Genomic DNA, 25640 nt, shown 5'->3' with positions numbered 1-25640 from the left:
AATGAAATCGGTAACAAATGAATATATGTCTAGTTATACGAAAAACGAGTGGTTTATCGACTCATCTTCATTTGCAGATTTAGAGGCAGCTTCGATATTCGTTTTACAGACAGGTTTTTTTTTTTGAATATGGGTCACACACATGCCACAGCAACAAAACATCCCTAGAGATGAGGCTATAGATCACCTTTCCATCCTGCAGGTTTTCCTCCCAAAGCCTACGGCACCAACGGCGACCCCTGCTGGCCGGGAGAGCAAAAGCTTACAGCACCTGGTATTCCCAGGCAGTCTCCCATCCAAGTACTAACCAGGCCCGACGCTGCTTAGCTTCCAAGATCAGACGAGATCGGGCATGTTCAGGGTGGTGTGGCCGTAAGCGAAAGCCCCGCCGCCTGACTCGCTACTTGAAGCTGTGTGTGGCGGGGGTTCCGTGCCCCCCGAGCGGCACTGAAGGATCGTTCGTGTGCAACTCTTTGGAAAGGAGCTGCTTTCCAAATCGCATTGCGTGCCTGGATGTTGGCGAATGCGCTCCCTTGTGTTGGCTCGTCCCGCACTGGAGGAGGACAAACAATCTGCACGGAGGAGCACCAGGCAAGTCTTCACCAGACAAAAACCTCCAGTGCACAGCACTCTGGAAACATTTCGGGGCTTTCGCGTGTTTATTTCAGCACGTAAAGCGCACCGGTCCAACACGTCGGCCGGGCGCGCGGCGCCTCCGCCCTCTTGTGGCCTTGTGGCGTCAGAGCAAGAGGCTCCTTCTCGCTGCCCTTCCGCTGTGTTGCAGGGCCCCGAGAGGGAACCCGGAGCGCGCACTTTGTGGGGGGCGGGGGACCGCGTTCGCGCTCTGCCCCCGGTCTCTTGCGCGAGTACTAAATCTCACGGACAGGGGGGCCTCGTCATTGATTGTTACAGGTGAGACGGGGATTAGGAGGAGACCCCGACTGATGGGTAAAGGGGAGCACTAACACCAGAGGGACACCCCCGGCGTCTCTTTTTGAGAGACGCCCTGGGGTTTCCTAATGGCCAAGGAGGGTCGGGACCTCGGTTTGACGCCTCCCCCGAAGGACGGCGCCTGTTTGTGCAGCAGAGTGTCGCCATCAGGAGGCTGGGGTGTAAGAGAGCCACACAGCCCGCAGGGTGAGCGCTCCCTACTGGTCCCAGTCACACCTCTTGCAGGAGCAGCAGCAACCGGAGCTTTTCCGGGGTGGAATCTCCCATCCGGGTGCCGGCCAGGCTCACACCTGCTGGGCTGCCCCGGGGGTGAGCCCAGTCGAGAGTCGCAGGGCCAGATCTAGTCACCGGGGAGAAACGATACAAGTGAAGGATTGCTCGGCTCTCGGCACTTGAAAAGACCGACAAATGTCTCGTTCCCGCCGGAGCTGAATGTACCCGCATGTGTGGTGTCGTCTTCTTCCCCCGCCCCGCTGTGTTTGCTGTATTGTCTCTGAAGCCGGCCCCCCCGAGACGAGACGGGCTGTTCCTGTGCCCCAATTAACACTTTACAGGTGCCATTCCCCGGCATTGTGGCCATTGTCGGTGCTCACACGCGATAAGATGAGGCGGAGGAGAGCGGGGCATGCCCAGCGGCAGACATTCAAGGAGGGGGCAGTGCGAGGTGAGGTGAGGTGCGACACGCCGGAGCCCCGACGCAGCTAATGCGGAGCACTTGTTGGACTGGCATCGAAAGGACGTGTGCGCACGGAGCGAGCCTTCCCTGCGGCGGAGCGCGGGAACTTTCTCCCCCCCTCCCGCTGCAGGAGTTGTGTGCACTGCAGCGGTGCCGAGAGAAAAGCACAGAAGGCAGCAGGCTCTGGAGAGCAGGTTAGAGACGGAGCCTTGTGGGCAGGCGAGCAGGCCCGTTTTTTGGAAATTGCTGAAAAGGTTTGTTCGGTGTGTGGCAGGCGCACGTCGCGAGCTTGCGTGGCGATCTGCCGGTCTGGAGTTATGCAAATGAGGCCGAATTGCATCCCGGGACATGCTGCGAATGCGCAACGGCGACTGCAGATGTGTAGGAAACGGCGCGCTCGTTTTCTCGTTTTGCCCACACTTTTGAGTGTTAGTGTGGCGTGTGAGTGTGTGAAAGAGTGGGCCCAGCAGGAGGCGGTGGCGTGCGGGGCGAGGAGGTGGCCTAGGCTGCGCGATTTGTGCTGTGGGTGCGGGCCGCTTGCAGGGGCCTGTTTAACTCATACTTACTTGGCAGGGGAGATACCTTGATCAAGAAGGAGGTTCACCCAGGGCGAGGCTCGGCCATTGCACTCCGGCTGTGCTGACCCCTGCGAATTCCCCAAATGTGGGAATCTCGACTGCATAATTTCTGGTAGTGGGGGACTGCGTTCGTGCTCTCCCCTGATGTGCTTGGTCCATAATCAGATACGGGAGATACTTTTGAGTCAGCGCGAAACGCCGTGTGCTGTCAGTTCGATTTCATTTTGCTCGTCGCGGCGCCCGGTTTTTGTCTGTCAAACGTTAGGTTGCGCTTCTTCATGCTGCATCGTCGGCATGAGTGGAGCTTTTTAAACGTCTGGACTTACTGCGCCCCATAAGAAATCGTTTGTCCCCGTTCAAAAGAGATTGTGCGATGTCCTGCAGCGTTCGCAAAGCAAACCTTTGACAGTTTGATAAGAGCATAAATAAAAAGGCGATTTCTGCGTCTACCACTAATGTAAGAGCTATTTCAAGTGCGACGTGGTGCGGCTTTTCAAATGCTTGTGGGCATTTCTCTGTTGTTGATTCTTTTTTTGTGTGTAACAAAGTGGCATTTTCATGTCCGGACGGGGAGACTTTATCATTCCGACATGAAGCCACCCTTAAGTCCTCTGAGGTGTGTCTGTCTGCAAGGCTTGTATTTTGGAAATGTTTTTTTGAAACGGAGAACGACTTTGAAATAGGCTTCCGCCGGCGCCTCGCGATCCAGGTAAGATTGTAGCAAGAACGCAGCGGCGGTGGGGTTTGCTGTAGTCGTGGCTCAGTGGTAAAGGCGATGGACTAGAAATCCATTGGGGTCTTCCCGCACAGGTTCCAATCCTGCCGACTACGTTGTCCGCCTTCAGATGGTGTGTTTCGGCACAAGCAAAGAAGCGCGCCTCTTTGCTAATCCTGGTGGTTTTAAAACGCCCAATCGCTTGTACCTGCTGCCTTGGAAATAAGTTCTTCAGCGTCCGCAAATGGCATTTTGCAGCTGGAAGCAGATGTCGACGCGTTTTGCACAGAGCACCAAAAAAGCGTCTTTTTTGAAGGCCCAGGCACTGAGCATTGGTGGTTCAGTGGTAGAATTCTCGCCTGCCACGCGGGAGGCTCGGGTTCGATTCCCGGCCAATGCAGTGGCTTTTGCAGCGAGCGGCTCCATCACTTGCATCCCCTTGCAACTCGCAACTAAAAACCCACTGAAGCTAAGCAGGTGTGAGCCAGGTCAGTACCTGGATGAGGATGAGCTACAGGGAAAAACAAAGCTTCCAGCTGGAAGCGGTGTTAATGGTGCCGGCGGGGGGGCGCTCACCCTGAGGTCTGTGCGGGTCCCAATTCCCCAGTATAGTGACGGAGATGCTGTGTTGTAAAAGGGCGCTGTCTTTTGGATGAGATGTAAAACCGAGGTCACAGCGCTCTGTGGTCATTCAAAATGACCACCAAGACCTTTGACAAAAGCTCTTGGTAATTGATGGTCTTCAATAATGCTTCTCCTTTAGGTACATTTTAAATCAGCTGAAAAATGCTGTGAAATGGGGGGGCACTTCAGGCCAGTGTAGGATTTGGGTTACAAGAACCATGAAACTGCACGAGAAAGCCCGTACACTGAATTACACGGCTTTCTATTCAAAGGAGGACAAAAGAAATTCCCTGAGTTTGATTTTTTGCAGCACAGAGAGGAGCACTGTCGTGAGGCCGGTTAGCTCAGTTGGTTAGAGCTTGGTGCTAATAACGCCAAGGTCGCGGGTTTGAGCCCTGTACGGGCCAGGTCTAGGTCCAGGTCCCTGTTTGTGAAACAGGCAAATGACTGTCTCAGGGGCCCATTCCTCATTCTCAAGACACATGTATGCACTATGTACACCGTGCATTGAGCAATAGGGACTGAATACACCACAGGTAAGGTTAGAAGTCATTCTGAGGTGCCACATGTGAGGGATACAGCTAGGCATCCGAAATGTAGGGTTTGAGACCCTTCAGGAGTATTGCATCCTTTGAGACAGACCCGTGCATGTTAAACAAATGATCATTTCTTTCGGCATTAGGGACTAAATATACTAAACATATGATGCTAAAATGTTATTTTCACATATATTAATGTAATAAGTGATTGCTTATGCTTTATAAACAAATCTAATTAAAATAAAAGCTTAAGTTTTGTATTTATCTTGTACCATAGAACATGATTTTCTTTGTATTTCAAGCCCACAAAGTGTCCAAATGACGCACTACATGATATAAGGAAGATTATCACATGCATATCGGTATTATCTTTCTTATGAAAATGCATTCCTTTCATTACCTTTTACTTTTTAAAATGAACTCAAATTGAGTATAATGTAATAATTTAAGTAGAATAGATTCTAATAATATAATGATCCAGTGTTTTGCACTACTTCACTGCTTCACTGCTCTATGCCATCTGGAAATAAATCCTCAGACTGCTTACTGCCCTGGGCATGTACCAATAAATTAAAGGAGCACATCTGTTTATCACTGCGTTGAAGCAGGAGACACACAGTCTCTGCAAACACATCCTAGATACAGTGTTCCAGCACCTTTGACCTCATCCAGAACGTATCATTTCTTGAAAGGGATTGCTGTCCGAATGCACATCTGAATCCCAAACAGAATCTCTAGTAAAATACGATCATTTGTGAAACAGGCAAATGACTGTCTCAGGGGCCCATTCCTCATTGTCAGACACATGTATGGAATGCTTTCACCGTGCATTGAGCAATAGGGATTAAAAACACCGCAGGTAAGGTTAGATGTCATGTTCTATGATCATTTCTTTCAGCATTAGGGACTAAATATACTAAACGTATGATGCTAAAATGTTATTTTCACATATATTAATGTAATAAATGATTGCTTATGCTTTATAAACAAATCTAATTAAAATAAAAGCTTAAGTTTTGTATTTATCTTGTACCATAGAACATGATTTGCTTTGTATTTCAAGCCCACAAAGTGTCCAAATGTTCTATGATCATTTCTTTCAGCATTAGGGACTAAATATACCAAACGTATGATGCTAAAATCCTGAAAAAAGGATGTGCTCCATCTCGTCAGTAGATTGGATTCCAAAACTGATTTGGGTCAATATACATTACCTTTGAAATTAAAGTACAGTCTACTGTAGGGAACCATCAACTTAGAAAGCATTGGCCTTCCCTGGGGGTCAGGTAGGTGCAAAAGATAAACCTTTATCCTATCTTTATCTTAAGATAAGTGGCCAAGCAGTATTTTTCCAAGTTTCACCAAGCACATCATGTTGCCATAGTAGACAAAGTTCTATAAAATGTTAAATAACTTTTAAAAAAAGTATCTTGGTCTTACAGTACTGTACAAGGTGAATTAAACTGTCCCTGGTAATAAAAAGTAATTAGAAGCATCTCAGAAACTTTATCTCTAGAAACATTAGCTGTTTTATATCATGTAATTTAGTGTGATGTTGTCAGAATTCAAGGACATTATCACACACAGAAATTGGTTCAGTTAAATCTAAAAAACACAGCTAAACATGGGTTTAAATGTAACAGAAGTCTTACCTCTTGTCAAAAGATTTAATTCAAGAAGCGATGTAATAAATGATTGCTTATGCTTTATAAAGAAGCTTAAGTTTTGTATTTATCTTGTACCATAGAACATGATTTTCTTTGTATTTGAAGCCCACAAAGTGTCCAAATGATGCACTACATGATATAAGGAAGATTATCACATGCATATCGGTATTATCTTTCTTATGAAAATGCATTCCTTTCATTACCTTTTACTTTTTAAAATGAACTCAAATTGTGTATAATGTAATAATTTAAGTAGAATAGATTCAGGTAGGAAATATATTATATAATATATTTTGACAGACAAAAGTCATGATGTTTATGGCTGACATCATTTCACATGGGTGAATTTTAAGCTAAGAAATAAAAACATTTACAATGAAGATACCATTGCTTAATTTTAAATGCCTTTAAAAAATAAATACCTCCTGAGAATAATTTGCCACTCCCAGATCCTTGGTAAGGTACTGTTTGAATCCAATCAGGAGAGGAGCATCCAGGGAGTGCTTTCTATAGAGTCCAGCTTGGGCCACTCTCTTCCGGCCTGCTGATACTTTTTAACTACTCAGGGCCTGTAAGGATATAAAACACCGGTTTAAACATTTTATACCTATAAGACAAATTAGAATTTTAGTAAAAAATAGATACATCTGAAAAATAAAAAAGTCTTACTGCTGATAGAGTTCTTCAGAGCTCACATCTTCCCCTTCCTTATCCGCTTCTGTTTCAGTTTCTAGAGCAGCCTCTGGCATCTCTTCCTCCTGGACAGCGGCCTCTTGCTCAGGGCCGCTGGAATGCAGGTAGATTCTTTTCAACATGCTTTTACATAATATGTTGTAACAATGATTTCAAAAAGAAACTACAGAAGCCTTACAGATTAAAAATATCTCACCTTGCCAATGTGTCTTCAGGCTTCCCATGTACAAAAAGGCCCAAGGACTCTAGCAGTCTTACAACCACTATCCTGTTTGCCTCACCAGACACGATCTCTATTCTGTGGTAATCCACGATGACCCCGTTCTTCAGGTGATTCATCATGTCCTCCCTCGCCTGTTGAGAGGCCATCCTGATCTTTTCTGCCGTGGCGTGCTTCATACACGCCCTCTTCAAGTGAGCAGGAAGCTGATCAAGAGTATTCAGGTACATCTTGCACACCAGGGGAATCCGCGCGGGTTTCCTTTGAAAATAAATAATACCATCTGTGTATAGAAACAAGCTAAGACTGATTTCTTAAATTATCCTTAATTTTCTCTCTCATAGTTTGAGCATAATGATTTTATTGCATTTATATAAGAATTGCTCATTGCTCCTAAATAAATAATGGTTTCATAAAAAAGTGAACACTTACTTGGTCTCAGTCACAGACTTTCCAATAGAAGCCATTGTGGAGTTCAGCAACTGCAGGTCCTAGAAGTGGGGAAGGAATTTTAAAAGAGAAATTGAATTACAATACAGAAGGAATGGCTGAGGGTTCACTGAAATATATAAATATACAAATTCCAAAGACTGAGTCCATATAGAAACAACTACCTTTCATTTTCAGTATAAGAAAAAAAAACATTATCTTCCAAAGCATCATAAAATTGTCCCTTCTTCCAGACTCTACTTCTCTCTTGTAGTAGTATAGCAGACCTTTCCAGGTGAGCAGATCACAGAGTCCGAAATGAGCTTCCTCCATCAAGCAAAGTACCTGAACATGACTCTGTCTTCATAAAAGCGCCCCTGTAATAAAGAAATTAAATCCGAAATCAAGAGGGCAGTTGCCTACCGAAATACAAGAAGTCATCAATTTTAACCTAGCAACACATTAAAGGCTGCATCTATACAAGTACGATTCTAGAAATGCTCACCAGATTACGTTTTAAGAAGGAACTGCGCCTCAGGTTCCGCCGAGATCTTAACTCGGATGGCAGGATTCAGAGTCCGGAGTGCGGACTGATGGCGCACGGAGGGTCCATATACTGTGGATCCCTCAGTGATCTTCCGCATATTCAAACCGCCAGCGTGTGACTCCCCTGTCCCCGTGACCTCATTGCTCTGCTCTCTCCTCTGTGCAGCTGAGCCCGACTCACGGTAAAATGGAAAAAAATATGCCCTCGACGCGAGATTTATTCTGGAGCGAGCCAGTGTTGCGCATAGCTGCCTTCAAAGCAGTTAACCCAGGTTCGATTCCCGGCCAACGCAGTTGCGAATGTTTTCAAATGCTGTCATGAGCCTTGGATTGTGACTAGCAAAGCGAAGCCTTTTGAAAGAGCTAAAGCACTGCAAAACGGAATTGAAGGAGAATCTTACAGGGGATTCTGAGCAGTGTCTGCATACATGCAGTCAGATAAAGGTGCTGAAAGCTTGAGCTACTCTCAATGTCATGCTGCCCTTCCCCGGAGTAAATCTGTTACATTGAAAGGATGCTTCTGGCAGGTTCAAAAAGGGACCCTTGTTAATTGGAGAAATCAATGATTTCGAATGAATTCTGTATGCGTTAAAAGACAGCTATACACAGAAAACATGCAGGACACTGCTCATGATGTTTCCCGAGCCGAAACACAGTGCGTTTTTCCAAGCCATTTGACAAAGCCCACCCACTGAAAACTGCAGCAGATCGTGTAAAGACGTTCAACTTTGTAACTACTGCACGCACAGGAAGCAGAATAAATTCCTCTTTTCAAACTGTCAAAGGTTTGCTTTGCGAACGCTGCAGGACATCGCACAATCTCTTTTGAATGGGGACAAACGATTTCTTATGGGGCGCAGTAAGTACAGACGTTTAAAATGCTCCACTCATGCCGACGATGCAGCATGAAGAAGCGCAACCTAACGTTTGACAGACAAAAGCCAGGCGCCGCTATGAGCAATATGAAATCATACTGACAGCACACGGCGTTTCGCGCTGACACAAAAGTAATCTCGACAGACGCTGTTCTCTGCATAAAGCTGAAAGAGCTAAAGAGCGTTCCTGTTGACACGTAACAAGCTCGTTTCTTTCTACCATGATATCACCGTGACCAAATCTGTCTTTAAACACCTTGCTCAGTCTCCGACAAGACTGTCAAAAATTGCTTTCGCCGATTGTATTGCAAACCGGCGGAAGCGGGGTATTGGGAAAAGTTTTCAACTAGCAATAATCGCGCCTCGGCTAAACCTCACAGGCTACGATACTGCCACTGCGCAAAGCTGACGGTTGCCAGGCAACCGCGGGGATCCTATGGAAATCGTTATCAATCGTCTCATGGCATGTCGTTGCGGTAACGCTTCATATTTGTCGTCTTCTTCTTCTTCTAGCTTGAGGTTTTGAAGAATTTCATGACAGACAAGGGCTCCGTTGGGAACAAAGGGCGTTGTGAGAAAACCGTTGCTTATTTTCAGCAGCAGAAATACAACCCTTTAAATACAAGATGACAGAACAATGACGAAGGGCATGCCGGGAGGAACTCATGCACTACAGAGGAAAGGGGGCGGGCACGTACAGTTCACATTCAAGCCACAAGTACTCTTCTTGGATGTTGCACAAACAAATCCTAACGTCTTGAAAGCATTGCAGCATGTTTGTGTCCCACTTCCCGTGGCTGCGGGACGACTGACACGAACGGACAAACACAATCTGTGGCGTTTAGCATGACATAGTCTTGCAGGCATCGTGCTGTCTCACTGCAATATTATACCGCTGGAGGAAACAGTCCATCTGGCCATGAAACTCATTTGAACGTCTAGCTACAGCAACTAACAATATCATGATTTATTCAGGATGTGTGGAATCAGCACGTCCCGGAGACAGCTTCCGAAATCGTGAGCATTCTCTGGTGGTAGGGGCGTTCAAGATGGCGCTCAGGTGGGAGGTAAAGTTTAGTGGTTGGGGAGTTTTTTTTGAGTTTTTCATGACCTGAATGTTAATTTTTGCTTTTTTTGACTACAGAAAAATAAGGACTTAACACTAGTTGTTTAAACTTCAGTTTTAATTGAAAGAAAAAAAAACGATTTTTTTTTAGGTTTAAAAAGTCCGATATGAGTAACACTGGGAAAAGAAAAGAGAGTGCTGGGTCTTCGAAGGAGAACTCTAAGATACCTCAATCGTATATGTATAGCACTACAAAAAAATCGATGGCAACTAAAGGGAAAAGTGAAGCAGCTGCAGGGGCAGCAACAGGGCGGAGGCGCCGCGCGCCCGGCCGACGTGTTGGACCGGTGCGCTTTACGTGCTGAAATAAACACGCGACAGCCCCGAAATGTTTCCAGAGTGCTGTGCACTGAAGACTTGCCTGGTGCTCCTCCGTGCAGATTGTTTGTCCTCATCCAGTGCGGGACAAGCCAACACAAGGGAGCGCATTCGCCAACATCCAGGCACGCAATGCGATTTGGAAAGCAGCTCCTTTCCAAAGAGTTGCACACGAACGATCCTTCAGTCCCGCTCGGGGAGCACGGAACCCCCGCCACACACAGCTTCAAGTAGCGAGTCAGGCGCTGGGGCTTTTGCTTACGGCCACACCACCCTGAACACGCCCAATCTCGTCTGGTCTCGGAAGCTAAGCAGCGTCGGGCCTGGTTAGTACTTGGATGGGAGACTGCCTGGGAATACCAGGTGCTGTAAGCTTTTGCTCTCCCGGCCAGCAGGGGTCGCCGTTGGTGCCGTAGGCTTTGGGAGGAAAACCTTCAGGATGGAAAGGTGATCTATAGCCTCATCTCTAGAGATGTTTTGTTGCTGTGGCATGTGTGTGACCCATATTCAAAAAAAAAACCCGTCTGTAAAACGAATATCGAAGCTGCCTCTAAATCTGCAAATGAAGATGAGTCGATAAACCACTCGTTTTTCGTATAACTAGACATATATTCATTTGTTACCGATTTCATTCATTGAGCACGGATACAATAGAGGTACAGCCATTCACTGTTTGACATGTCTGCACTGGTACAGAACCGAGCAATCAGAAAACGGGTGAAACTGTCTTTAGACTCAGCATACAGTACCGAGGCCCCCCATGACCAAATAAAGGCTAACCTCGATAATCAGCCTAAAGAACGCAGACTACAGCAAAACGACTGACTTTGAAAAGGGAATGAACGTCCGGAAGGAGTAGTGGAACTAGCTTGAGATGCTTCTCCGGACCCCTAACTAAAAGCCAGCGAGAACCAGCAGCGGCGTCCACTCCTGTCGAACCGGGATCCTTCCGCAGCCACGCAGCTCGTGGTGTCCTAACCCTCTCGTATCTGATTTTGGATCAAGCACATCAGGGGAGAGCGCGAACGCAGTCCCCCACTACCAGAAATTATGCAGTCGAGATTCCCACATTTGGGGAATTCGCAGGGGTCAGCACAGCCTGAGTGCAATGGCCGAGCCTCGCCCTGGGTGAACCTCCTTCTTGATCAAGGTACCTACCCTGCCAGGTAAGTAGGAGTTAAACAGGCCCCTGCAAGCGGCCCGCACCCACAGCACAAGTCGCGCAGCCTAGGCCACCTCCTCGCCCCGCACGCCACCGCCTCCTGCTGGGCCCACTCTTTCACACACTCACACGCCACACTAACACTCAAAAGTGTGGGCAAAACGAGAAAACGAGCGCGCCGTTTCCTACACATCTGCAGTCGCCGTTGCGCATTCGCAGCATGTCCCGGGATGCAATTCGGCCTCATTTGCATAACTCCAGACCGGCAGATCGCCACGCAAGCTCGCGACGTGCGCCTGCCACACACCGAACAAACCTTTTCAGCAATTTCCAAAAAACGGGCCTGCTCGCCTGCCCACAAGGCTCCGTCTCTAACCTGCTCTCCAGAGCCTGCTGCCTTCTGTGCTTTTCTCTCGGCACCGCTGCAGTGCACACAACTCCTGCAGCGGGAGGGGGGGAGAAAGTTCCCGCGCTCCGCCGCAGGGAAGGCTCGCTCCGTGCGCACACGTCCTTTCGATGCCAGTCCAACAAGTGCTCCGCATTAGCTGCGTCGGGGCTCCGGCGTGTCGCACCTCACCTCACCTCGCACTGCCCCCTCCTTGAATGTCTGCCGCTGGGCATGCCCCGCTCTCCTCCGCCTTATCTTATCGCGTGTGAGCACCGACAATGGCCACAATGCCGGGGAATGGCACCTGTAAAGTGTTAATTGGGGCACAGGAACAGCCCGTCTCGTCTCGGGGGGGCCGGCTTCAGAGACAATACAGCAAACACAGCGGGGCGGGGGAAGAAGACGACACCACACATGCGGTTACATTCAGCTCCGGCGGGAACGAGACATTTGTCGGTCTTTTCAAGTGCCGAGAGCCGAGCAATCCTTCACTTGTATCGTTTCTCCCCGGTGACTAGATCTGGCCCTGCGACTCTCGACTGGGCTCACCCCCGGGGCAGCCCAGCAGGTGTGAGCCTGGCCGGCACCCGGATGGGAGATTCCACCCCGGAAAAGCTCCGGTTGCTGCTGCTCCTGCAAGAGGTGTGACTGGGACCAGTAGGGAGCGCTCACCCTGCGGGCTGTGTGGCTCTCTTACGCCCCAGCCTCCTGATGGCGACACTCTGCTGCACAAACAGGCGCCGTCCTTCGGGGGAGGCGTCAAACCGAGGTCCCGACCCTCCTTGGCCATTAGGAAACCCCAGGGCGTCTCTCAAAAAGAGACGCCGGGGGTGTCCCTCTGGTGTTAGTGCTCCCCTTTACCCATCAGTCGGGGTCTCCTCCTAATCCCCGTCTCACCTGTAACAATCAATGACGAGGCCCCCCTGTCCGTGAGATTTAGTACTCGCGCAAGAGACCGGGGGCAGAGCGCGAACGCGGTCCCCCGCCCCCCACAAAGTGAGCGCTCCGGGTTCCCTCTCGGGGCCCTGCAACACAGCGGAAGGGCAGCGAGAAGGAGCCTCTTGCTCTGACGCCACAAGCCCACAAGAGGGCGGAGGCGCCGCGCGCCCGGCCGACGTGTTGGACCGGTGCGCTTTACGTGCTGAAATAAACACGCGAAAGCCCCGAAATGTTTCCAGAGTGCTGTGCACTGGAGGTTTTTGTCTGGTGAAGACTTGCCTGGTGCTCCTCCGTGCAGATTGTTTGTCCTCCTCCAGTGCGGGACAAGCCAACACAAGGGAGCGCATTCGCCAACATCCAGGCACGCAATGCGATTTGGAAAGCAGCTCCTTTCCAAAGAGTTGCACACGAACGATCCTTCAGTGCCGCTCGGGGGGCACGGAACCCCCGCCACACACAGCTTCAAGTAGCGAGTCAGGCGGCGGGGCTTTCGCTTACGGCCGCACCACCCTGAACACGCCCGATCTCGTCTGATCTCGGAAGCTAAGCAGCGTCGGGCCTGGTTAGTACTTGGATGGGAGACTGCCTGGGAATACCAGGTGCTGTAAGCTTTTGCTCTCCCGGCCAGCAGGGGTCGCCGTTGGTGCCGTAGGCTTTGAGAGGAAAACCTGCAGGATGGAAAGGTGATCTATAGCCTCATCTCTAGAGATGTTTTGTTGCTGTGGCATGTGTGTGACCCATATTCAAAAAAAAAAAACATCTGTAAAACGAATATCGAAGCTGCCTCTAAATCTGCAAATGAAGATGAGTCGATAAACCACTCGTTTTTCGTATAACTAGACATATATTCATTTGTTACCGATTTCATTCATTGAGCACGGATACAATAGAGGTACAGCCATTCACTGTTTGACATGTCTGCACTGGTACAGAACCGAGCAATCAGAAAACGGGTGAAACTGTCTTTAGACTCAGCATACAGTAACCACTCGGCCACCTCGTCTAGGAAACTGGGCTGTCCTGACATGGGTTGGCGCACTCCAGTTGATCTTTTTCTTTTTTTTCCCTCATACTCGAGGGTCATTTTCCTGTTCCACATGCGATTTCAACATTTTCCTTGGGAGATGTCAAGCCAGCAAGCCACTGCTGTGGTTCAGTGGCCAGTGTGGAGTTCAGTGGCCCTGTTGTACACAGAAAGCACATTGAGCTCCTTGGACATGAAAAGTTCCAGATAAAAGCCATTTGTCATCCTTTCTCTTGGTGTCGATGTTGCTATTGTATGTAAAGGTGGCAACTTGCTCAGCGAGCAGGCGGAGCACACACCGAATGCAGATGTGTCTGAGTGGTGTGTCCAAGTGGCTGCAAAAGGACAGCACTCCCGGGGCGCCGTGGCTTAGTTGGTTAAAGCGCCTGTCTAGTAAACAGAAAATCCTGGGTCCGAATCCCAGCGGTGCCTTTTTTTGTTCTGTGTTCTCGAACAGAACTGGTCATTATGGACAACCGCATACGTCTAGACTTAATTAAATGCAAGTATTCATTTCCTGTCTTGAACGACTTGTTTGTCTTAAAATGGATGCAACTTGCAAAACATGAAATACAAACCTCGCTAATCAGCGCTCGCGGCTGGCAAAAAAAAAAGAAGTCAGCAATGACTTCTTTAACCTTAAGCCTGCTAATGGAGAAGAACCTAGTCGCCACATCACATACATCCGTTTCAACGATAAGAAGGTAACAACTATCCTCACTCCAGAGTAAATCTCACGTTGAGGGCATATTTTTTTCACTTTACCATGAGTCGGGCTCAGCTGCACAGAGGCGAGAGCAGAGCAATGAGGTCAGGGGGATAGGGGAGTCACACGCTGGCGGTTTGAACACGCGGAAGATCACTGAGGGATCCACAGTATGTGGACCCTCCGTGCGCCATCATTCCACACTCCAGCCTCTGAATCCTGCCATCCGAGTTAAGATCTCGGCGGAACCTGAGGCGCAGTTCTTTCTTAAAACGTAATCTGGTGAGCATTTCTAGAATCGTAATTGTATAGATGCAGCCTTTAATATGTTGCTAGGTTAAAATTTATGACTTCTTGAACTTCAGTAGGCAACTGCCCTCTTGATTTCGGATTTAATTTCTTTATTACAGGGGCGCTTTTATGATGACAGAGTCAAGTTCAGGTACTTTGCTTGATGGAGGAAGCTCATTTCGGACTCTGTGATCTTCTCACCTGGAAAGGTCTGCTGTACTACTACAAGAGAGAAGTAGAGTCTGGAGGAAGGGACAATTTTATGATGCTTTGGAAGGTAATGTTTTTTTTTTCTTTGAAATCGAAATGAATCAGAATATCAGTGCAAAAGACAAACTCTTGGTTTGGTTTAAAGAGATATGGTTTTAAAACAGACAAAATGTAGAAAACAGGTGTTTCTCACTTTTGGAAAAGAATGGACCGGGGGTAATATTTTACTAGTTGCAGTGCTAAGCTCACTGGGTTACAGCCCTGCAGTGTCACACGAGGGCCAGTGGTGCAATGGATAATGTGTCTGACTATGGATTAGGAGTTTGGAGGTTCGACTCCTGTCTGGCGCTGGTTGTTTTTAAACACATCAGCCTACTCCCTAAGTAGTCTGTGCTACTTACTGCATTGTAATCGTACCCAGTAAGAGATTTCCTTCATGTAAATGAACTGCACCTGACAGCTTTAGAAAAACACCTGGGCTCAGTACGGTGCTGAGAGCTCAAGTTGTGTAGAATGTAATAATTTAAGTAGAATAGATTCTAATAATATAATGATCCAGTGTGTTGCACTACTTCACTGCTTACATACATCCTAAATACAGTGTTCCAGCACCTTTGACCTCATCCAGAACGTATCATTTCTTGAAAGGGATTGCTGTCCGAATGCACATCTGAATCCCAAACAGAATCTCTAGTAAAATACGATCATTTGTGAAACAGGTAAATGTCTCAGGGGCCCATTCCTCATTCTCAAGACACATGTATGCAGTACGTACATCATGCATTTAGCAATAGGGATTAAAGACACCACAGGTAAGGTTAGAAGACATTCTGACTATATTCTAAAATATTGGACTCATATTCTTATGATGGCAGACATGATGCTGTGTTTAAAACCGGGGTTAATGGACATTATATGACTGTCAATTCTGTTTTGTTTTGGAGACTCTTGGCTGCCTATGTGGTACAGTGCAGCGTGAAGAAAACATTTTCCAAAACTGTGTCAGCTCAAAAGTTGTAAGAAAATCTTTCCAGCTGCTTTAACTCTCTTCATTTTTGTCATTTAATTGTCTGTCGGCACTATGTAGCAGCGTTGCATGACAACCCATCTCACCACGGAAAGGAACCTAACAGCTTTTGTAAGAGAGGAGAAAAGGACCTGGCCCGTACGGGACTCGAACCCACAACCTTGGTGTTATTAGCTCTAACCAACTGAGCTAACCAGCCTCACGACAGCAATCCTCTCTGTGCTGCAAAAAATCAAACTCAGGGAATTTCTTTTGCCCTCCTTTGAATTGAAAGCCGTGTAATTCAGTGTACGGGCTTTCTCGTGCAGTTTTATAGTTCTTGTAACCCAAATCCTACACTGGCGTGAAGTGACCCCCCATTTCACAGCATTTTTCAGCTGATTTAAAATGTACCTAAAGGAGAAGCATTATTGAAGACCATCAATTACCAAGAGCTTTTGTCAAAGGTTTTGGTGGTCATTTTTAATGACCACAGAGCGCTGTGACCTCGGTTTTACATCTCATCCAAGAGACAGCACCCTTTTACAACACAGCGTCTCCGTCACTATGCTGGGGCATTGGGACCCGCACAGACCTCAGGGTGAGCACCCCCCCGCCGGCACCATTAACACCGCTTCCAGCTGGAAACTTTGTTTTTCCCTGTAGCTCACCCTCATCCGGGTACTGACATGGCTCACACCTTCTTAGCTTCAGTGGGTTTTCAGTTGCGAGTTGCAAAGGGATGCAAGTGATGGAGCCGCTCGCTGCAAAAGCCACTGCTTTGGCTGGGAATCGAACCAGAGCCTCCCGCGTGAGAAGCGAGAATTCTACCACTGAACCAACAATGCTCAGTGCCCAGGCTTTCAAAAAAGACGCTTTTTTGGTACTCTGTTAAAAAAGCGTTGACATTACCTCTTTCAAAAGGCTTCACTTTCCTAGTCACATTCCAAGGCTCATTGAACCCGGGCTTTTTCCTCCAGCGGTATAGTATTGCAGTTAGACAGCACGATGCCTGCAAGACTATGTCACGCACTGACGAGACTGTCAAAAATTGCTTTCGACGATTGTATTGCAAACCGGCGGAAGCGGGGTATTGGGAAAAGTTTTCAACTAGCAATAATCGCGCCTCGGCTATACCTCACAGGCTACGATACTGCCACTGCGCAAAGCTGACGGTTGCCAGGCAACCGCGGGGATCCTATGGAAATCGTTATCAATCGTCTCATGGCATGTCGTTGCTGTAACGCTTCATATTTGCGGCCGGACACTTCCCGCCCCCCAAAGAAAAGAGCGCCAATCAGACAGGCGGAGACCGAGGACTCACAGAGCAGACGGCCACAGTCGCCATAATAAGAGCGATTGTGAGAGATTTTGTTTTCTCTCTTTGACCAGCCCAGCTGCGCCCCACCCGAAGGCAGGGAAGCACAAAAATTGTATGGAACTCATTCATGCTCCTCTCCATGGAAATCTTTAGTAAAAGGCAAAAGATTTGTACGAGATGAAGAGAAACCAGAGTGCGTGGCAGCACAGCTGCAGGAGCCCAGGCCGCCTTCAAAGCCTCTGCCCTGCCGGTCGTGGTTGGCAATGCACCTGGCCTTACAAATGAGCCAGTGGGGCCCGTTCAGCTCCGGGCTCATCGCCTGCGGCTCTCGGCTTACCTGGCAGGGGAGATACCTTGATCAGCCTGTAGTTGGAGTAGTTGGATTGTTTTCTTGTTTTGTGGAAGCAGTGTTTGTTTTGCAGTTTGAGATGGCAACCTTTGGATCCCGCAACAATGCTGTACGTTTTGAGCTTTTGGATGACCTCTTCATGGATCGTATGCAGTTCAGCAGAAAAGTGTTACAGAAGGAACTTGGCTTTGAACCTCGGCACTTGGATTTCATCTTCGCTCTCCCAGGTCAGAAAGCATTTGAGGTTGTTTTTGCTACCTATTCTCTGTTTGAACAATGTGTGGATGTGTTTGAGGCAAAAAAAGGGAAAGTTCCTGCCCTTGAGAAGATCAACTTGCAGCCTCTGACACAGAGAGAGAGGAAAACGGTGCATGTTGTTATGTTCTCGGAACTGGCAAAGACGGAGGACATTCACACCTGGCTTAAGCAGTACTGCACCGTCCACCATGGAACTGAGGTTAGAGATGTTGACGGTTTAAAAACAGGAGCAAGGAAATTCGAGGTTCGCTTGCTACCGGACAATGTAAATGGAGGCTTAAGGCACCTGCCCTCTACGATCCGGCTGGGCGCCTGCAATGGCTATGTTTTTTATGTGGGACAACCAAAGTTGTGTCGGCGCTGTGGTGCTGTGGGACACCTGGCATCGTCCTGCACTGTGAAATGCTGCAAGACCTGTGGAAAACAGGGACATTTAGCCTCTGACTGTTCAATGCTGCCAAAGTGCAATTTATGTGGTTCGGAAGGACACGTTTTTAAGAACTGCCCTCACGCCTACGCCAATAAACTCAAAATGAGAAAGGATGAGGCAGTGCTTGTTTCAGCCAAACCGGCCCGAAAAGCCAAAGCAAACAACAAGTCAAACAAAGAACCCTTGTTGGACAAAGACTCTCAGCCTCCAGCCAGGATCAGTCCTGCTGTGGCTCCGGGGCCGGTGGAAGAGAAATCCACTACGCTCCCACAACCGCAGACTGCACCAGACAAGCACGAGGGTTTGAAAACCCCCGAGAACAGCGAGGACCCCTCCCCCACTCCTGCTCCTCAGAACAAGGGCCAGTGTGGGGCCCCCCGGTGGAGCGGGTCCAGCGACGATACCCAGGATTCAGCGGAGCTGCTTTTCTTAGACTCTGCAAGTGCTACAGATGCCCTCCTCTCCTCCATCCAGTCCATCACGGAGGATCTGCAACAGCTGGTGGGTGAGGGGGAAGAGGAGACTGGTGCATCGGCTGCACCCCTTTCCCCTCAGTGCTCCCAGGAGCTGGACTTGAGGAAAAGGAAAAATGACTCTGTTTTCTCCCCGAGCGAGGAGGAAGGAGAGCATGGCGATGGGGACAGCTGGAACCCCTCCACCCCTCCTTCTACCCCCTTCCTTGAAATGGACTCCGTGAATGCTTTTACTGCTGCCACCCTGATGAAGGCTCATTCAGAGGATGGCTGGCAGGAAATTGGTAAGAAGAAAAAGAAAAAGAAGAAGGTAACAGGTGAGACCGAAGAGAAATGTGTTTTGTAAAGACTGGTTCCACTTTCTTATGTAATATGGATCTAAACATAATTTCTCTTAACACCAGAGGTATCAATGACAGAGTTAAATGCCAGTCTGTCTTTGATTACCTCCAGCAGAGAGAGGGAGATGTGTTGATGTTGCAGGAGTGTGCTTTAGCCTATCAAGAGAGGTATAAAACCTTTGAAGATAGGTGGGATAAAGGGCCTTCTGTTTGGTCAGGGGACAATAACAACAGAGCCTCTGGCGTGGCCATTCTTTTCAAAGGATGGGCTTTCAAATTGAAAAGTATTCAGAGGGTCATAGATGGCAGGTTGCTGTGTGTGGATGTGGAATGGGGGACCGTTAACCTGCGGCTAATCAATGTGTATTGTCCTACTGACGTGGGAGGAAGGGTGGAGCTACTCAAGGCACTCTCTCCCCTATTGTTAAGTAGCACAGACGTGATAGTGGGAGGGGATTTTAATTGTATCTTAGAGCACACAGACAGGCAGTCTAGCTCTCCGATAAAATTGGATTCCAGCTCACTGGCCCTGCAAAACTTAGTTCAAGACTTTAAACTCTCAGACACATATAGATGTATATATCCCACAACAGCAGGATATACATGGTCAAGGAGGAATAGCAGCTCCAGAATTGACTATTGCTTTGTCTCAGAGAGAGTGAAAGTTGTTGGGGTCACTCTTCAGCCTGTCTTCTTCTCAGATCATCAGGCTTTAGGGTGTAGAGTGGAACTCCAGGGCGGGACTGTCTTTGGCCCAGGCCTCTGGAAACTCAACACTAAGCTGCTAGAGAACGAGGGGGTAGTATCCCGCTACAAGGAGAAACTATCACAGTGGCTGTCCTTGCAGTGTCTGTACGGGTCAGTAGGAGAGTGGTGGGAGGAGGTGAAGATGAGGACAAAGGCCTTTTTCATGGCTGAGGGAAGGAAGGCTGCTGCCAGACGGAGAGGAGTGCTAGCCAGGAAACAGAGGCAGCTGCAGCGTCTCTACACGATGCTGCACAGTGGCTTCGCTGTGCTCGAGGATATCACCCTTTTAAAAAAGGACATCCGGAGCATAGCCGAAGAAAGTAGTCGAGGATTGCTGTTAAGAAGCAGAGTGCAGTTCTTGGAAGAAAATGAGAAGTGTACTCGCTTCTTTTTCAGGAAAGTGGTAGGCTCCAAGTCTGTCATGGAAAGTGTAGTTGATGAGGAGGGACGAGAGAGAACAGAGCCGAGTGCTATCCTCTCCTGCACCAAGGCCTTCTACTCAAGACTGTACAGCTCTACAGAGGTAAAGGATGAAGAAATTCATTTTTTTACCTCAAAGCTAGAAAATGTTTTGAGTGAAGAAGATAGGGAAGTACTTGAGAGGGATTTGACAATAGAAGAGCTGAGACAGGCTATGGAGAGCTTACAGAAGAGGAAAACTCCGGGTGCTGACGGGCTCCCTAAAGAATTTTATTGCACCTTTTGGGATCTGCTTCAGGATCCGCTACTGCTCCTATTCGAGGGAAGCTATAAGACAGAATTGCTGCCTGACTCCTTAAGAGAAGGCACTATCTCTCTCTTGTTTAAGAAAGGAGCAAAGAATGACATAAAGAACTGGAGACCCCTCAGCCTGTTAGGCGTGGACACTAAGATCCTGTCCAAAGCCCTTTTCCTGCGCCTACAAAATGTAGTGGCCTCACTGGTAGGGAAAGAACAGACTTGTGGGATAGCAGGATGCCTGATGAGCGACAACCTGGCCTTGTTGAGGGATGTCTGTCTGTACTCAGAGGATCGCTCCCTCCCTCTGTGCATTTTAGGTGTAGACCTAGAAAAGGCCTTTGACCGCCTAAACCGGCAGTACTTAACATTGGTACTTGAGCACATGAATTTTGGCCCCATCATGAGAAAGTGGATTAACCTGCTGTACACAGGTAGCAACAGCAGAGTAATGGTTAATGGCAATAGATCACACCCCTTTGAAGTCTGTTCAGAGGTGAGGCAGGCCTGCCCATTATCCCCCTTGTTATTCGTTTTGGCTATGGAGCCCTTAGCCTGTGCCTTGCGCCAGGATCAGGCCATTAATGGGATACCAGTGCCTGGAAGTGGGGGAGGAGAGGTAAAGACATCTCTATACATGGATGACGTCACCCTGCTCCTCTCTGACAATGCCTCAATTAGCAAGAGTGAGATTTTTTATCAGAACTGGAGGGAGCCAAAAGAAGGACATGATCTCAGGCTGCAAGAGAAGAGAATTAATTTACAGGTGCCATTCCCCGGCATTGTGGCCATTGTCGGTGCTCACACGCGATAAGATAAGGCGGAGGAGAGTGGGGCATGCCCAGCGGCAGACATTCAAGGAGGGGGCAGTGCGAGGTGAGGTGAGGTGAGGTGCGACACCCCGGAGCCCCGACGCAGCTAATGCGGAGCACTTGTTGAACTGGCATCGAAAGGACGTGTGCGCACGGAGCGAGCCTTCCCTGCGGCGGAGCGCGGGAACTTTCTCCCCCCCTCCCGCTGCAGGAGTTGTGTGCGCTGCAGCGGTGCCGAGAGAAAAGCACAGAAGGCAGCAGGCTCTGGAGAGCAGGTAAGAGACGGAGCCTTGTGGGCAGGCGAGCAGGTCCGTTTTTTGGAAATTGCTGAAAAGGTTTGTTCGGTGTGTGGCAGGCACACGTCGCGAGCTTGCGTGGCGATCTGCCGGTCTGGAGTTATGCAAATGAGGCCGAATTGCATCCCGGGACATGCTGCGAATGCGCAACGGTGACTGCAGATGTGTAGGAAACGGTGCGCTCGTTTTCTTGTTTTGCCCACACTTTTGAGTGTTAGTGTGGCGTGTGAGTGTGCGAAAGAGTGGGCCCAGCAGGAGGCGGTGGCGTGCAGGGCGAGGAGGTGGCCTAGGCTGCGCAATTTGTGCTGTGGGTGCGGGCCTCTTGCAACTTGGTTTATTTGGTTTATTTATGGTTCGCATAAATAAAACCGGAAAAGAGGAATTTATTCTGCTTCCTGTGCGTGCAGTAGTTACAAAGTTGAACGTCTTTACACGATCTGCTGCAGTTTTCAGTGGGCGGGCTTTGTCAGATGGCTTGGAAAAACGCACTGTGTTTCGGCTCGGGAAACATCATGAGCAGTGTCCTGCATGTTTTCTGTGTATAGCTGTCTTTTAACGCATACAGAATTCATTCGAAATCATTGATTTCTCCAATTAACAAGGGTCACTTTTTGAACCTGCCAGAAGCATTCTTTCAATGTAACAGATTTACTCTGGGGAAAGGCAGCATGACATTGAGAGTAGCTCAAGCTTTCAGCACCCGTATCGGACTGCGTGTATGCAGACACCGCTCAGAATCCCCTGTAAGATTCTCCTTCAATTCCGTTTTGCAGTGCTTTAGCTCTTTCAAAAGGCTGCGCTTTGCTAGTCACAATCCAAGGCTCATGACAGCATTTGAAACCAATCGCCACTGCGTTGGCCGGGAATCGAACCTGGGTCAACTGCTTGGAAGGCAGCTATGCTCACCACTATACCACCAACGCACGCCCACAGGTGCCCTGCAGGACACCACCAGAGAATGCTCACGATTTCGGAAGCTGTCTCCGGGACGTGCTGATTCCACACATCCTGAATAAATCATGATATTGTTAGTTGCTGTAGCTAGACGTTCAAATGAGTTTCATGGCCAGATGGACTGTTTCCTCCAGCGGTATAGTATTGCAGTGAGACAGCACGATGCCTGCAAGACTATGTCACGCTTAACGCCACAGATTGTGTTTGTGTTGGACAGTTGGACCCTACAGTTGGACCCTCGTCGACAACCTGAATAGCTTATTCAGAAGCAGTGCTGGACCGGGAACGAACCAGCTTCTTCCCAGGCACAAGAGTGACTTGTGAGGACTCGCGGTCACACTCTGTGCATAGAGACTTTCTACCAGCCAGCCGGACTGCTGGTAGATCCCCTCGGAGCAACGACTGCCCTGCGCGCCTCAGTCAGATTCCTCCGCCCGTCCTACTCCGAGCTGCACCTTGACTGGTTGGCCGGTAGCCAGAGGACGCCGGGACAACGCCCATTGGACAACCGCTGGAACAGAGGCTGCAACAGAGCCTGTCAGCTGGTTTGGTGTTCGTGCCGGGAAATTCCAAATCCATACACAGTGGATAAGTAAACCCCATGTTCTACATTGCGTCTCGAGAATTTAATTGTACCTCAACACAAGTTGTTATCAATTTAATTCATGAGTAATGTATTTACTTCCGAGTTTAGAGTAACAGTGGGTAATAACACTGATTAGCGATTTGGTAACCGAACGATATATATTGACATATATTCTCTGTTGTGTATCTCTTTGTGTTTGCATCTCTTCGGGATTATATACCTTGTATATTGATAACCCTCACAGTAAGGTCTGCCACTCGTATCCAGGCAGACTAGTATATGTTTGGTGCACAATTTATATTAATAAATGTATCTAGTGTATTGAACCCCTGTGTGTGCGTTGTTAGTTGTTCTGACGATTGATTTTCTAAAAGCCCCAACGAACAACCTTGTGATTACTGCTACAATTAATAATTGTCTCAGTAAACCCATCAAACCATTACATTTAATGGCGTCCCTGGGTGGGCGAGTTTAGAATGAAATGAGAATCAGTCGCACAGAATAACTGAAGTTCAGCACAGCACCGCGGCTTCTATACGCGAATACCGGGTGTGCTGATAACTGCGTAAAGAAATCCCCCTGTTTTCTAGCGTTTAGTGTAACGTGTGCTGATTGGAAATCCATCTGCTCGGGTGTCTAGATTCCATACTGTATTTTGGAAAAAGAAAAAAAAAAGTAATACTCTTAAAGTTTCTCTGACGTAATGACAATGGCTGCTAAAATGTCTGAAGTGGAGTCGCTTATAAGTACTATTTCTAGCGACGACAATCCTGGTTACTGGAGTGGTATCGAAAAGTTGAACTTTGATGATATTGAGAAGCTGCAAGTAGATTTAGTAGCTAAGGTAGCGAACCAGCTTAACACAGGAGTGTCTGTGAACGCAGTTCTGGTCCTATCGAGTTTCACCTTAAATCTAGCTAAACAGCTGGAACTGTCTTTGTCCGAGCTGACAAAGTTTCAAAAGCTTCAGGGAACGCTAGAAAGATATAAGGCGGAGCGAGTCGAGTTGTTGGATATAATCAGAGAAAAGAGAGTGAAAAATGAGGAAAGTGAAGACTGACTCAGGGAAGTTTTAGGTAAATTAGATGACTTGTCTGCTAGAGAAACTGCGGCTGAGGTAGCTAGGAGAGACCTGGAAGCGAGCTCGACAGAAAAAGAAAAAGAAATTGAGAGTTTAAATGAACTCAGCCAGGAAAGGCAAAAGGAGTCAGATGCTGCCGTACTGGAAGCAAAATAGACTAGATCCCACTTGCATGCCAGCCCACCTAGCAGCCCGGAGCGCTCACCCAGCGCGCCGGGAGGAGGTTTCTCCCGGCCAGGGTCTGTGGTCGGATCGGCATGGGGGAGATCGCCGAGTCCTTCGCGAAACGCAAGGGCGAGTCAGTTCAGGCATAGACCCCCTGCTCCTGATCACGGCCGTCTCCCTGCCCGCGGAGAAACCGTAAAAATTAACCTCCACTCCCTGAGGCAGTTAGCCAAAGATGTAGAAAGGTTTGACCCGTCAGTGTCAGGGAATAATGTGGAGACCTACATCGATGAGCTGAGATATACTTTGCAGTTTATGCCCGAAGCGTCCGAACAGGAAAAGGCTATGTAAGTAAGGAAAACTACCAGCCGAGCGGTCCACGAGTGGATGTCTAGACAAGGACCGGAGGTCTGTAATAGCTTTGAGGAGCTGTGTCAGGCAATGATCGGAGAATTTTCGGCTTTTATCGATCCCATAGCTGCCGTGGCTGCTGTGCACCATATTAAGCACGAAAAAGCTGAAGCCCCTCGCGACTATTATCAGAGGCTTAGGCGCACTTATTTTGCAGGGCGGAATGAAGAGGGTTGCGAAGAGAACGTGAATTTCAAAGGTTTATTCATTGCTAATCTGCATCCCTCAGTCAGGAAAATGATTGTGATGCACACACAGCGATGAAAATGGCTGACATTAGAAGGTTGGCTCAAAAAGCCTGGGGAGCTGAAGTCTCTGCTTCCTCAGAGCGAAAACCTGCTAAAACGGCCGTGTTCGCCACTAAAGCCAACAGGGTTGACGACTCGCCTCAGCTCGAGGCAGCTGAGGTTCCTGAGCTCGCTAAGCCCCGGCGCAAAATAGGCAGGCAGGACCGCACTAAGCGTCAGAGCCGCCGTGAGCGCTACGGGGAAGGCAAGGGCTCAGGCAGAGTCTATCATAAGACTGGACGAAGGGAGTCGACTGCAGCCCGCCTGGCCAGGCTTGAACAAGCCCTGCCTGAGAGATCAGGACAGGGTAAACCTTCCGCACCGAATGCCAGAAGTGTGAATGAGCTTAGGGGGACCACGCCCCTTCTCACTGGAGGAGGCGGGGATCCGTCCCAAGCCCCTCCCTCAGTCTATCTGATTGGGTGGGAGGGTTCCTGCCTGGAAGAAGGCTGTGACTCTGAGTTGGGCGCTGACCCCGCCCCTGAAGTCAAAGAAAAGGCAGGCTTCCAACAATTCTTAGGGAATCTCAGCCAGAAAGGCAAAGCAAGGCGTATTTATATCAAGGTTTCTCTTGAAAACGTCTTAGATAGAGAAGCACTGATTGACACTGGGGCTGAAATTAGTTTGATGTCAGCCGATCTACTCAGCGAGCTCAAACGAGTAGCGAAAGGAAAAGGCATCAGACTTAAGGTAGAACCGTGTAAGATAGATATTTCCAGCTATACCCAG

General features: G+C 48.5%; 11 non-coding genes across 11 annotated transcripts; 5 read left to right on the top strand and 6 right to left on the bottom strand.

The window, feature by feature from the left end:
* Positions 1-259: 259 nt before the first annotated feature.
* Positions 260-378, bottom strand: LOC138229319 (5S ribosomal RNA). The gene has a single exon (XR_011185750.1). It is a non-coding gene; the product is annotated as a 5S ribosomal RNA (ribosomal RNA).
* Positions 379-2185: 1807 nt separating this feature from the next.
* LOC138229391 (U1 spliceosomal RNA) lies at positions 2186-2349 on the top strand. Its single transcript, XR_011185811.1, has one exon. It is a non-coding gene; the product is annotated as a U1 spliceosomal RNA (small nuclear RNA).
* Positions 2350-3249: 900 nt separating this feature from the next.
* trnag-gcc (transfer RNA glycine (anticodon GCC)) lies at positions 3250-3320 on the top strand. The gene has a single exon. It is a non-coding gene; the product is annotated as a tRNA-Gly (tRNA).
* Positions 3321-8778: 5458 nt separating this feature from the next.
* On the bottom strand, positions 8779-8920 carry LOC138229463 (U4 spliceosomal RNA). The gene has a single exon (XR_011185874.1). It is a non-coding gene; the product is annotated as a U4 spliceosomal RNA (small nuclear RNA).
* A 1293-nt stretch (positions 8921-10213) lies between these two features.
* On the top strand, positions 10214-10332 carry LOC138229330 (5S ribosomal RNA). The gene has a single exon (XR_011185761.1). It is a non-coding gene; the product is annotated as a 5S ribosomal RNA (ribosomal RNA).
* A 635-nt stretch (positions 10333-10967) lies between these two features.
* Positions 10968-11131, bottom strand: LOC138229399 (U1 spliceosomal RNA). Its single transcript, XR_011185819.1, has one exon. It is a non-coding gene; the product is annotated as a U1 spliceosomal RNA (small nuclear RNA).
* A 1807-nt stretch (positions 11132-12938) lies between these two features.
* On the top strand, positions 12939-13057 carry LOC138229599 (5S ribosomal RNA). Its single transcript, XR_011186009.1, has one exon. It is a non-coding gene; the product is annotated as a 5S ribosomal RNA (ribosomal RNA).
* A 771-nt stretch (positions 13058-13828) lies between these two features.
* On the top strand, positions 13829-13902 carry trnat-agu (transfer RNA threonine (anticodon AGU)). The gene has a single exon. It is a non-coding gene; the product is annotated as a tRNA-Thr (tRNA).
* Positions 13903-16712: 2810 nt separating this feature from the next.
* LOC138229499 (U4 spliceosomal RNA) lies at positions 16713-16854 on the bottom strand. The gene has a single exon (XR_011185910.1). It is a non-coding gene; the product is annotated as a U4 spliceosomal RNA (small nuclear RNA).
* Positions 16855-17084: 230 nt separating this feature from the next.
* On the bottom strand, positions 17085-17201 carry LOC138229543 (U5 spliceosomal RNA). Its single transcript, XR_011185953.1, has one exon. It is a non-coding gene; the product is annotated as a U5 spliceosomal RNA (small nuclear RNA).
* A 5077-nt stretch (positions 17202-22278) lies between these two features.
* Positions 22279-22350, bottom strand: trnag-ucc (transfer RNA glycine (anticodon UCC)). Its single transcript has one exon. It is a non-coding gene; the product is annotated as a tRNA-Gly (tRNA).
* Between the last annotated feature and the right edge of the window lie 3290 nt (positions 22351-25640).

This window comes from Lepisosteus oculatus, unplaced genomic scaffold, assembly GCF_040954835.1.
Source record: "Lepisosteus oculatus isolate fLepOcu1 unplaced genomic scaffold, fLepOcu1.hap2 HAP2_SCAFFOLD_45, whole genome shotgun sequence".
NCBI lineage: Eukaryota > Metazoa > Chordata > Actinopteri > Semionotiformes > Lepisosteidae > Lepisosteus > Lepisosteus oculatus.
This window is presented reverse-complemented; position numbering and strand designations above follow the sequence as displayed.